Source organism: Pyxicephalus adspersus, chromosome 1 (genome assembly GCF_032062135.1).
Source record: "Pyxicephalus adspersus chromosome 1, UCB_Pads_2.0, whole genome shotgun sequence".
Taxonomy (NCBI): domain Eukaryota; kingdom Metazoa; phylum Chordata; class Amphibia; order Anura; family Pyxicephalidae; genus Pyxicephalus; species Pyxicephalus adspersus.
The window spans coordinates 83,283,507-83,297,364 of record NC_092858.1 but is presented as its reverse complement, the minus strand read 5'-3'; the positions used below and the strand labels follow the sequence as shown (position 1 = coordinate 83,297,364).

The 13,858-nt window shown below is 37.7% G+C and overlaps 1 long non-coding RNA gene across 2 annotated transcripts in view; it reads left to right on the top strand.

Annotated features, from left to right (window-relative positions):
• Window positions 1–13,858, top strand: part of LOC140334110 (uncharacterized) — a 75,524-nt gene that overhangs the window by 43,941 nt on the left and 17,725 nt on the right. For both annotated transcript variants that reach the window (XR_011921481.1, XR_011921479.1), the window contains one exon: window positions 2,123–2,276. This is a non-coding gene — a long non-coding RNA (uncharacterized lncRNA). The remainder of the gene's footprint in view (window positions 1–2,122; window positions 2,277–13,858) is intronic.

Below are 13,858 nucleotides of genomic sequence, written 5' to 3'. Positions count from 1 at the left end.
AATCCTCTGAACGGATGACACAGAGCACAGAGCAGCCTCACTGAGATCCGTGCATCCGAGGATGAGAGCTGCCGAGGAGAGCTGGGCGGGGTATTCAAATCAGCCGGGCGGAGAAACCGGCTAAAAACCTCTGGGGAGAACTATGTATACTGTTGCTGACCTTGCCTGTTCTTGACCCTGTGAGTTTGCCAGTGACCCCCGACTGCTGTTGTCTTGCCCTTGAATTCTTTGTTTGGTGGACAGAATCACTGTGAATGACCTGGCGCTGTATTCTGGACTTGTCTCTGCTGGAATCTTCGTACTGCTTTATCTTTGGGCTCCTGGTCCTCTGTCAGTTCTTCACCAGCCACCATCCCTTGCATACAGAAGACCTGGGGGCAACTGTGTGCTGGGACAGCGCAACTAGCTTCGTGAGGCTGAGTGGGGGCTTGCTATAGACGAGTGCAGTGTTAGATTTGGGAACTGGTGTCTGGCGAGTACTGTTGCTGGACTTGGGCCTTACAGTAGAGAGTAAAGTTTACTTTTGTGGCATGAACATAGAGAATGTTTGAGAAGGAAAATGAAGCTACAGTGGCTGGACATGAATCTGGATAAGCAGGCTGCTCTGTCATCTTGGACAAGTTTTTCCCACTATTGAATTTCATGGTAGATATTTATGTGGTTAATCATGCACGTGACTGTTTAATAATAATAATAATGATAAAAATATTAGTAATGGTGCCCAAGCTATAAGAACCATCAAATGCTTCACTCCCACAGCTGTGGGATTATCATTTTATTTACCATTTTATATTGTGGAGGCATTGTGGTCTTCAGTGGAATGTGTGTCAAAAACCACTTATTGGTCTGTGTGATATATAAGGATAATGCTACCCTAACATTTTATTTATTTATTTATACTTTGCCTTTCTGCAACTGTCTTAGAGGGATCAGAAGAATAGCAAGGCCTTTCATATTTTTTTAACCTAAGCAGAACAAGTAGAAGTTGTGTTTATAGTTCCTTTTGCTTTTCAGTGGAGCTCTGCTAACATGTAATAATTCTATTATTAGCAACAATAATAACACTGAGAAAACACATTTTTGTTGAGTTAGATCTTACACTTGTTTTTTTACTAATTTTTGGGTGGTGAATTCAGAAATGATCCCAGTTTTTTGCTATCACATCCAGTTTTTACGATACAGGATACCCTCCATTTTTGTAAAAAAACATACAAATTTTACATACAATGAAAAAATAATGAAATAATAACTTGAATGTACTGTTTATTTAAATTTCTTTTGTTCATACAGAGGATTTATTGTTACTTTATGACATATTTTTTGCAGTACATCGTTTGAAAATTAATCGGGTAGGCGGTTAAGGTAAACGTTTCTGCTTATAGCTTTTCCTGGAGTGTTCAGTGTTAGGACAATCCCGCCGGATGCTCCAACAATAGTCAGCCATCATATCTACATCCCATCTACCCTGATACCGTCCTTCAATGACCTTCAAATCTTAGTGGAATCGTTCACCTTGCTCATCGCTGACTGCACTAAGGTTTTCCAGGAAGTTAGAAAGATGGCTATGCAGAAAATGCACCTTGATGCAACCAAGCATTTTGTAGCTCTCCAAGAGATTCTGTACAATTTCTTTGTAATTTTTTGCTTGTGTGTTTTAAAGAAAGTCCTTGACAATGGCTTTGAATGATAACCAAGCACTTCTGACATTGTTCTAAAGAAATGTTCATCTTTGATGAGCTGCCCAATCTGTTGACCATCAAACACACCGGCCTTTATTTTTTCAAATGATAGGCTAGGAAATGTCAAAATGAGGCACTTGAAGCAGTCTCCTTCAGTTGGCATAGCTTTAATTAACTGCTTCATCAGACCCAGTCTCATGTGCAGAGACAGGAATATATTATTCTTTTTATCAACAAGTGGTTCATGTAGAATGTTTGGATCACCTGGTTTTAGGGCAGATCTTGGAGGCCAATTCCATTCCACCTAATGCCTCTCACGAGCTCTGCTGTCCCACATGCACAAATACAGGGATACCTGGTGTATCTGCATTTCTGGTCAACACAGATGACCCAATTGTGTTGGTGATATTGCAACAACTCAATGACTCTCTTTATGTCTGCAGATTCTTCAGCAAGAGAAACTGAATGGCCAATTGGGACTGACGCAAATATATTGTCGTTGTGAAGGAGGACACACTTTAAGCTCTGCTTTGAGCGATGAATAGTCGCCATTCAGTTGAGCTATAGATTGAATTCCCAATTCTTCCACTAAACCAGGTATGTTATGGCAATACACAAAGCCACTGTCAGTTCTAAAGTACTGCAGAAATGCAATTTCTCTGGTTCGATGGCATGTTATTACGTGTTCCCTTTGTCCACATCCGTGAACCCTCGACACACTGTTTGCACACCTTATGAGGGGCCCAAGACTTATCTTTATCACCAAGTTTAACTTTGAAATATGCCAAATAGGCTTGCTCTTCTATGTGCTGATGTTCGCCCTTTGACGGAGAATGGTGAAACTGCCACAAATATAACAAAATGAATCAGGGTTGTTTAGGCACTTACGACAAGAACCAGCAGAGCCAGACATGACCTGAAAGAAAAAAAATATGTGTGTAAGTAGAAAAATACATTTTGCTTGTTCACTAGAGCAGCGCACAATCTCTGACCACACTTTCTTGCGTGTAAATGAATAGCCTATACAAATCCACGCTACGGTAATGCATTATTATAAGCAGTAGACAAAAAAACTGACAAGATAGAAGAAAACTAACTGTTCTTTCAGCATCAGCATACCTATTTTAGTGTAAATAGGCTTAAAAATTGAAGTCAATAAAAAATGTGTTAAATTGTTCTCCAGTGTAAATGGAGTCATCTTTGAGGGAGGTTTGTTTCCTCTCCTATGGGAGAGATTACCCAGCAACATGTCTGCTGGGATTGCAGACTGGGGTTTGCATGTCTCTCAGAGGTGTTCTCATCCAGGCCGGAGTTTGGTTTTGACTGGCCTTTAAGTACTGCACAGCTGTGAGCAGCAGGTAAAAAAGGGAAGGAGAGGAAGAAAGCTCTCTCTGACCTTGGGCACAGGAAAGCTGCCTGTGAGAGCTATTTTTGTACCACATGTGAGTAAAGGTTGCTGGAACATTTGTGTTGAGTTGACTGGGTTAGCCACCAACTGGTAGAGAGGAATCTGCCTACTGTATAGTTAGTGCGTGACTGGCTAGGATTTTTTTTGATTTGTTTTATTCTATCTTATGCAACCTTTGATAAAACTGACTCTGGGTCCGTTTCAAACCTATCTACTGTCTCCAGTACCTCTTACCACACAAGGGTGGTACACCACTATATATATATATATTTATTTATGCAAGTGTTGCTAATTTTGAATGCAGTGCTATAAAACTAGGATCTCTAGGAAATCTAAAATATATGGGAATCTACTGAACTACAATGTGAAGTTTCACCTGGTAAAATTGTAATTTCCCTAACACATTTAAACTTATTTAAAAGTCTGAGGAGGATAAAAAGAAGCAAAGGAACATTATTTTATCAATCTCTACAGTAATTTTTTATGACCCCTAGAGTGTTATAAAATATGAACTTTTACAGTCAACCTTTACCAGAGTCAATAGAGACTATACTAAGAAAACACAGATTTGTTACTTCCCATAAAAAGGAATTAGTTCATTGACTTGTCAGGGAATGAGTGAGAAATCAATAGTTTGACATGGCCTTGAGTCCTTATTATGTGCGTTTTGCTGTCAGATCCTTTCTAAAGACAATTTCAAAAGCCAGGTACTTTTCAGGGATATTGTTGTTTTAATCTTATAGATTTTTATCTCTTGTTCCACAGCAGTGTGATTAATTAGTTCAAAGCAGCATCTCTGCTTGCTTGTTCACTATTTAGATTAAGATTCTGTGAATCTCAGTGACATGTATAGGCATTTTGTTATGAAATGAATACGTGTAAGCTTTATGTAACCTCCAGTTAAAAATAATATAATTAGCATGAGTAATATCATCTTATTTAGGAAGCAACTGTCAACTAATTATTTGGACAAATTCAGAGAATGTTGCATTTCATTTTCAGTATCCTCTAGTTACTGTCATTCCCAAGCCTGTTTGCCTATGTCCATTTGAGATTTATGTAGTGAGTCTGTTTATGTATGGTTTTTCTATAAACTCCCCTTTCTAAATTCTTCCTTCTGGGAACACAGAGGGTTATTCTACATCCTCTATCCTTATTCATTTCTGCACTAAAATTGTGTGACTTCGTAATCTTTTATCATTCCTTATCCTTAAAAAATGTGTAAACCGTAAACAATGATGTGTAAATGCTGACCAATGTGCAGGGGTAAAGCAGGTAAATAAAGTTATTAAAAAACAAGGTAAGTTGTACAACATTAGGTACAATAATATTGCATGATCATTAAAGTAAGAACAGCAAATAATGGTCAATGAAGTCAGAATTGAAAGTATTTGAAAGAATTGAAATTATCTAGGGGTTTTCCCTGTGCTTGCACTGCAGTTTCCTTCTACATGACAAAAACATGCAGTGAGGTTAATCGACTTTCCCTCAAAATTGCCCTTAGACTGTGTTAATGACATATGACCATGGTAGCGACATTAGATTGGGAGCGCCTTTGAGGGACAGTTAGGAACATGACTATGAACTTTGTAAAGCACTGTGTAATATGTTGGTGCTATATACATACAAAAAAATAAAATAAATAGAGGTAGATTTTCTACCTATAATCTGGGAATATAGGGAAAATATGGAATGTGGAGTCTTGTTATTGCCATCACCATGCTGATGTAATCTAAATGCATGTAATTTGTTTTAAAAATGATTCTTCTAGTTACACTTTAATTGGGGGACACAGACATGTTCTCATAATCCTTAATTTAATTTTTAACAATGAAGCAATGCAAAGACACACTGCTACAAACAAACAATAATACAAACCAACTCATATAGGTTACTGCAGATAGGAAAGTACACATTGCAATATCTTATGCAGACTATAGCAGAATTCATCCTTTACCCGTCAACTTTTAATAAAATGAAATCCATTAGTTCCTTTGGGACTTAGACTTAGTTGGATATTTGAACTTTGGCTTTGCTCTTTGCACTCTTATACTGAAGAAGCTTACTAGTCCGTCCTATTTACTCACGTGTTAAATTCACAGGATTAAAAGTGATAAACAGACTGAGAAACTTGAATGTTGACATTGAGAAATCATTTCCTTTGGGCCTTTTCCAAAAAAGAAAAAAGAAAAGAAGTGACTTTTCTTTTTTTTTGACAGCTAGATTAGGAAAAAGTCAACTTGTCTAATTTTGCCATGCATACAAAAGAACATGACATAGCTGGGGTTTCGACAGACTTGCCTAAGACTGGATTCCTTTGGGGTAATTAAACGTCAAGGTCAAGGAGCTTTTTGGCTGTCAGTAGTCCCTATGGCCATGGGTAACTTTGAGCTCTGTGATGCAAGGCTCTGCTGAATATTAATGATAGTCATAGGTCAGTAGTTACCTATTCACCTTGCTTGTATTCATGGATAGAATAAGTAATAGAAGGACAGCCAAAGGGCTGAAGTGTAACACAGAGTCAATGCCCTGCAGCCAAGACCAAAGCATAGGACGTTATTAATAGTGAGAACACTGAAGGTTAAAATCAAATTATTAATATATAAAGGCAAAAAAATAGTTTTCAAATTTTGCCTGTTTTAGGAAGCTTCTCCATGACTATGCAAAATGAAGGATAAAGAATTGTAGTGTGTTATTAATGATATCCACTGTGAGATGACAACCAATACGACAGTGACACATATTCTTGGTTGCTCCTGAAACCCACTTTAAACAGATGACTGAACAACCTGTCTGTCTGAGCTGAAGCTGAACCACCTCATGAAAAAGCCTGTCAGTCTCTTCCGTGGTGAGCTGCAAACCCCAGTGACAGGCGCCACATAACTTGCTTAAGGCATTGTGGTCCATAAAGGACATGTTAAAAGCTTTTAACTGCAATGATAAAAGGAAAAATTTCAGATACTGTCATTACTGGCACTAAATTGCTTCCAAATATTCATTTGTCAAAACTTTTTTTAATTGTTTATACTTTGAATATTTTACTGTCATCTCTCGTCACCTCTTTACATGGTTTTCCTGAAGTGATGGGGCAAACTTGGAACAGTCAGTGAAACAGAGTAGATTGAGATGTGAAACCAAAAAAACAAGATAGATTTTATTTAAAAGCACTAAATAAAAATGAAAAATGCAGGTAACATAGTATTCTCAAAAATATTTATGCTGATTCTAAGCAAATATATTTTTAGTGGTTAATCATTTCACATGTATATCTACATTTTTAGAGGAAGTGGTTGAAACCCCCTGGTAAAATTTTGCTATGTCTTATAGATTTTCTTTTTTTTCTTTCCAGGTATTCAACAGTTGAGACAGTTGTTTTGGACTGTAATCATTTTCTACTACATCCTGTTTAGGTGACAGCTATAAAATGCGCTAACTTTCTCCATTCTATCCAAAACTTCTATCCAGAAAAAGTTCACCTTAATAAACACATGTATTTTTTAATCTAGGTGACATAAATATGGCAATGAAAAGCCTAATAATACATACCAAACAGAAGTAATAGTTTGGTCTAGAACTTAACACCAATGGCAGGGAATTGTTGTATTTTTAGAAAGAAAACCAAATTCTGAAGCCTTACTTGTTGAAAGATTAAAACACGTCTTAGCCTGTATTCTTTCTTTATACCTGATATGTAATATATATTAATTTCTTATTCTCCAAAAAGTAATGGGGAGTTTTTTTTTAGGAATATTGGTGTATTCTTGATGATCCAATCATTCATTCCAATCATTCATTCACTTACCTATTTAAACCCATTATTTAGACAAACTATTCCACAGCAATTGTAATGTTTTAGCTTTTTTTAACCAGCTTCAATGTTCCATTTAAAGAAAAATTGCAATCAGGCAGAGCTTTATTGAAGAAAGTTGCAGGTGATGTCCCTTTGCCAATAAAAAAATACTCACCTGCTTGAACACTCCCTTTTATCTGTCAAAATCGCTGAGCTGTGCATGCCCCACAATAACAAGCCCCACATTGGTGCTGTTAGGCAGTAATAATAAGCCTCACATTGGTGCTGTTAGGCAGTAATAATAAGCCTCACATTGGTGCTGTTAGGCTGCAGTAATAAGCAGTAAAAATAAACCCAAACATACTGGCTGTTGTTATTGTCAGTACACAATGACCAGCCAGTTTATCAGAAAGTTGCCTAAGCATTTTATCTTGGTTTATTTGTTTATATTTTACTAATTTTCTGTAATCAATTATAGACAAAAAAAGTCATGATTTTTTTTTATTATGAATTTTTTAGATATTGTTCACTTAAAACCGGGGTCGGCAAACTCCGGCTTTTAGGCCAGAGATGGCCTAGCCGGTAGTTTGTTCAGGCCTAACGCCCCCTGGCCGATCCGGCCTAATGCCGGCCGGCATACCGCTGCTCCGGAGCTGTGCTTGGCAGGCGGATCGGCCAGAGCTGCCCCTTGCTGTTGCTCCCCTATTTACTGCGGCCGGCATTGATACCTCAGTCGCCGCAGTAAATATGGAAAGCTCCCTGAAGGTAAATCCCTCTCCTCCGCAATGCAAACAGAGGAGAGTGATTTCACTTCGGGGGGTGTTCCCTGGTGGTGGGCGGAGCCATTAGGGTGAGTCCGGCCTAGTGTGCTTCCGCCCACCCCATAAATGGCCTAGTGGCCATAAAACTTTGCCGACCCTGACTTAAAAGATGGCCTCTTGTTTTCTTGCTTTCCCACTTTGGCCACATTGCTGTCATCCAGCCAGAGAAGGTGATTATCTCCTTTCCTCTCCCTGAGCTGATACAGTGCATAGGAACTTCTTTTATACTGGAACAGTGGGTGGGCCACAGGAGAGAATAAACATAGTGTGTAGTTACACCATGTCTGTGAACATCATGGCCTGACAACTTTACTGATGGATGTAGTACAGGGATGGAGGGTAGTACATAGAAGGAGCCCACCAGGCCAGAGCATCTTCTAGTCATGAGTAAAAAGGTCCACTACTGAATATCTGGGCCCACTGAAGGATCAATTGGCGAGCTTAAACAACTCTGGCCCTCTCAACAACAACCTAGTACCTTTAAAGGACATCAGCACTCCACTGATCTTTAAAAGTGTATTGACTATGCAGACATCTCTATGGCTGTCTGTCCTTGATTTCAATTATATATTATGCTAAGGATAAAACCAGTAGTTGTTGACTAACAGGTACCACAGAGGTCACCAGGTAGCCCAATAAGATTTTGCTATGAACCACCAGGATTTGTAGTTATGCCCATGGCAGAGCATTTGAAAATCTTTCAGCAAGCATGGTGCAGATGTTTTGAAGCCTTTTAATAATTCCTCAGTTCCAGTTTACAGAGATTTATTATAGTTCAAGATGGAAGTGCTGACTGTCATTTTGAACAAGCTGCTAACAAGCTTCAGCAGGCTTTCAACCACCTTTAAGGTAGTGCTGAGGCTTACTGAAGCCTGCTAGCTGCTTGTTTAAAGTGACAGACTTTTTATACACTTTAGGGGCTGTATGCAGCAGTGCTAAGCTTGCAAAAATCTTTATTGGTATAAATATTCTTAACTTTCAGTCTAATCTGCTCTATTGAGCATGATTCATTAGAGAATTTTTGTAATTAAAAGCTCATTTTTATTGGTTGAAAAGTTCTGTGTAGAAAGCCAGCCAGAACCCTGCTTTCTACAGAATTTCTAGAAAGCCAGTGGGCATTGTAAGATAGCAATGGATCATACAGTGATATAAACAGACAAGACATGTGTCCAACAATGGGTAAATGTTGGAAGAATGCATTATGGTAAACTCCTCAAATACATCAATGATGACAAAAATTCAAAGTGATTGACAGACCCCATTGGTATGCTAAGTAGCTTATTCAAGATTCACCTATATCAGAGTATATTGATAATGAAGGCTTCAAATGGTATGTTTAAATAGATGAGAATGATCAATTCACCTTTTTGATGTCAGTCCAGGGATTCCTGAGGAAATAGAACTTGCAAAATACGTCAAAGAAATTTGGACTGACTCTGTATTGCTTGTATATTTGTAAAAAGATGAAAATGTGTTTCATGCTTTAATGCCTGAATAAATTATGGTTTTATAAATAAATGTGATAATGTAAATCAATCAAGAAGGTGCCTTAAAAGTCCGAGTTATTATAAATAAAAGTTTGATGTCACAATTAATTTGGATGTGGCACCTACTATATATTTATATAAGCTATATATATATTTTTATATGCCATAATTATTTCCAAAAAATAGGTTTGTTAGTTTTATATAGCCAGCCTGGCTGGACACATCTGAATATTTATTTTATTCAGTGGTCAGATTTAGCACAGACGCATGCTTTAATTGTCATTGACAGTATAACTTTGACATTGACAGGATAGCATGGCTCAGCAAAAGCAGTGTCAGGCTTTGACACTATAATATTAAAACCAAACAGGCTTGGGACCTTCCTGGACAGTAAATAGGGCAACAATCATTACTGTCCCTTTTCCTGCGCTTCAAAAGGTTCTCTGGAATTTGGTTTTCCAAAAATGTAAGGGTGCAAAAAGCAAGTAGCTTTGTCATCGTGGTTTCTACTCTTTCACCCAATGAGGAAAGAAGGCATTTCAGAACGAACATCCCTGTACCAAGTAACCTGATAGACATTAGAAGAAGCCAGAATGGTACAGGCTGTGTGGTACAGGTGAGATCAGCTCATTAATGGATAGCAAGGCTTCATGAGACATCAGATCATTGCTGGATAGATTTTTTTGTGGGACATCAGACAGCCATCGTCATGACACATCTGTCATTCACGACAGATCCCTATGGATAGATGGATCATACATCAACCGATACTTTAAATATTGTAGTGCAAGATCCTGCAAAGGTTGGTATTAGTTAAAAAGAAATTTTTTTAAGCACAATGTTATTGTTTTTTTTCCAAGTCTATTTAACCCTTTTATGGAATGGGTAAGGGATACTATGGGGTAATTAAGGGGTTCCAGATTCCAAATTAGCCCCCTACCCTTAGACCCCACAACATCAGGCTATGTTATAAGCAAGGGCCATTGTTAAGGGCAGATGGGGCTCTGGCTTTTTGACCCTTTCCTTTTTGGGAAAACCAGATTACAGAAGACCTTTTATGGATATGATAGGTGTTCCTATCCAGGAAGGTCCTGAGGGGCGGGGTTACCTGTAGCACTGACTCTTTGTTTCTGCATATTGATTACTTGGCATGAAAACCTTTAAGCCAGGGGTGTACCTAGAATTTTAAAGGCCTTGGATGGGTTCCCTGAATGGGTTTGGTACCCTCCTCATTATTTGGGGTGTCATATTTGACTACTCAAGGGTCCTACTAAAGATTTTTACCTGCCAACTATTCTTTCTCTTCACATCTCTGCCATTATCAGTGGCTGTGGGCTACTGTCATTGCATTTTTTCTTCCCCATTAGACACAAGAACAGCAATCTTCAGCAGTTGATGAGATGTACAAATGTAGAGAAGTGTAGAAAAAATCGGCAGGTGGCAGAGGCACTGGAAACCCTGGGCATCCCTCTTAAACCCCCTTAGTGACCTTTACACCCCAGCTTTGATTTACTTAAAGTGTACCTAAACTCAGAAAATTCACTTTACATAAAAGGGTACAACCCTTTTACTGTATGTAAAGTAAAAATTCTATTGTTTGTGTTTTTTTTGCAACACTCTTTTTTTTTTTTTCTTTTTTAAAAAGAGAGCAGCTTTTTCCTAATTCTCAATCGCCTAGGTGATTGAGAATGAATAGGAGTGCAAAGCCTCCTGGGATACCTACATCACCCTTCAGGCTCTTGGGTGCTCCTTCTGCCCATGTCCGAGCATCTGGCGCAAAGAGAAAAATGTGCTGATCTCACGCATGCGCAGTGAGATCAGCAAGTTTTTTCCTCACCCTAAGTCACCGACCCCAGCCTGGGTCGGGTGACATCGGATGAAGAACCCAGAATAGACGAAGATGACAGCGCCTGGAGCGCCGGCCCTGGGACAAATGCCAGGACCATGCATGGCCTGATACAAGACACCCCAGGATGGATCGGACTGCCATGCGGGATTGAAGGTAAGTGTATTTTTTTTTTTTAGTAGTTTTTAGTTTAGTTCCTCTTTAGGCAGTTTAAAATACCTTATAATTATAAATATTTAAAACTATGCAGATGCTTTTCACATGATTGATAATTGATGTTAATATTCACAAATTTTTTTGTAAAGGTTCTGAATTGTTACTTTTGCTGAATTTTTTTATTGCAAGGGTGGTTATTTTTTTTACAAAGTATTTTAGGTCCAAATTGCATGAGCAAAAATGAATCCTAACAAGCAACAAATTCAAAACCTCTGGTACCTTTATTACCACTGTCATTTTTGTTTAGCATAAAGTGATTTATATAATTTAAAAGGAAAATATATATGGTCTTGCAGTTTTCGTGACTGTAGTACCTCTAAATACCTGAAGGCTGTGCTCTTTACTTTTCTTTACCTGGAATGTACTGCTTTGAAACAGATTTCTGTAAAGTAAGTCATGCAATGTTTGATGTTCACAGCTTACAAATAGCAGGGTGGCTGGAATGAAAGAAACACATTAAATAGATCATTCTCAGTTCTTACCAGTAGGTAGTCAATTTATATCATTTTTATTTTTTAAAAATTTACATGCCATGAGGGTTGACTATATATTTATTGAACTGCAGCTTTGCTATATTCAAAGCAATGTATTTGCAAATTCTTTTAATAAACAGTGGCTTGCCTAAAATATGTTAATCATCTATTTGCACACAATTGATCCAGTTTAATTCTCTCTGTATATGTACTCTGTAAGGCAGCCTGCCAGATAAGTTTCTCTTTTAGCAGCTGTGGCATTCCAATGTAAGTGTGAGCTCTTACCTATGCAAATCACCGTCCACAACTAGGCTAATCACATGCAAATTGGCAGCCCACACTTGCATAAAAATAGCTTTTTTTAAAAAAAAAAAATCCTACATTCATGTAGTTCACAGTGTGGTGTGTGATCTGGTGTACTCTATATTCACATGCCATAATTGCAGTCCTAATGCATACATTAACAATAGTGATCATATGTTTTCCATGCTTCTGTTTTCCAAGTTTCAGTTTGCATGGCAATAAAACCTAGACAAAAAAATTTGATATTAAAAAGAAAAATACATTTTCTGTTACTGTTAATACACAATAGCCGTTTTTACTTTGATAAGCAGCCAGAAGAGGTCATAATAGACTAAGCTAAAGCAGGCGGACACTGACGACAAATACTAAAATGGTGAGAAAGAAAAATTGACTTTTTTGGAGGATTCGTCAAGCCTTTTGCCTAGTTAGTGTTTGACCTACGTATTGGAGCGATTTGTTCATTGACTTTGTTAATTTTTTAGCCTCTTGTATGCAAACATGATAGGTAGCAGTTCTCTTGGCTGTCCACGTATTCTTTAAGACCCATTATTACATTTACTTCTTTTCTTTTAAAGTATTGACCTGACACAAATCATGTACGATTGCGGTGATATGCCAACATCAATTAAAACTGCACTCAAGTTGTCCATGTCCTTGGATTCCCATTCACTCTCCTAACTGTTATTGGCAATCTCATGATATAGGGCATTTGTGTGATACAGACAAGTGTAACCATAAAACTTAAAAAGTACTTTGGATTTTTTAAAATATCAAATGCTATAAAAACGTTTAATGTAGCATACCATTTTTTGGTAATCAAATAGTAGGTCTACTTATCAGAGCAAACAGAGGGATATTTTATTATTATACATTGTTTATAGTGCAGATATATTATGCAGTGCTTTACAGCTTCCATGTTGTCATGTCAACAACTGTCCCTTACAATCTAATGTCTCTACCATAGTTAACCGCCCGACCGTTAAACCCGACCTTGGTTCGGGGTAAAAAAAATAGCAAAAATCGGTAAACCCGAACTTTGTCGGGTGGTTAAATGCATTAACTTCCTGGTCCCTGCTGTGATAATCTGTTCTGTTCCAGCGTCGATCTCTAAAAAAAAATACTCACCTTTTCCCCGCAGCTCCTCCGGACACGTCTGACCTCTTCTGTCCTCTCCCGGCAAGTGCAGTGATGATCACTGGGGTTTCCCGGTGACGTCGGTGCATGCGTCGGTGCGGGAGGCGCGGCGGGAAATTCAAATCGCTTTGCATTAAACTCAATACAAAAAAGCTGTATTGAGTCCCATACAAAGAAATCCTTATATAATATACATAATTGTATTATATATATATTATATAAGCTACTGTACAAAACATTACAATATACACTAATTTGTTTTTTTTTTTAAAGATTTTTTTTAAAGATTTTTTTTTATGTTTTATAAAAAAGTTTTAATAATAAATTTATAAAATTTTGGACATATTTCGGTGAGTTTGGCCTACAATCTAAAATAAATTTCCATGCAAAAAAATTAACACTTTTTGCATGGAGGTACGGAAGTTCGGAAAGAATTAAAATACCTGGCGTTCGCGTACGCGTCCCTCGGCGATTCCTGATGATGTCCGTGCATACGCTCGTCGATGGGGGTCATAGCGGGAAATTCAAATTTTTTGTATTGGATTCAATAAAAAGTCCTGTATCCAATCCAATACAAAATAATACAAAATATATTTATGTGGTTTTGTCTATAGGTATGTGACATTGGACTGTTGGACACTAGGGAGGTGTTTTAAAAAAATATATTACTATACAGTATACCGAATTATTGCATTTTCAGT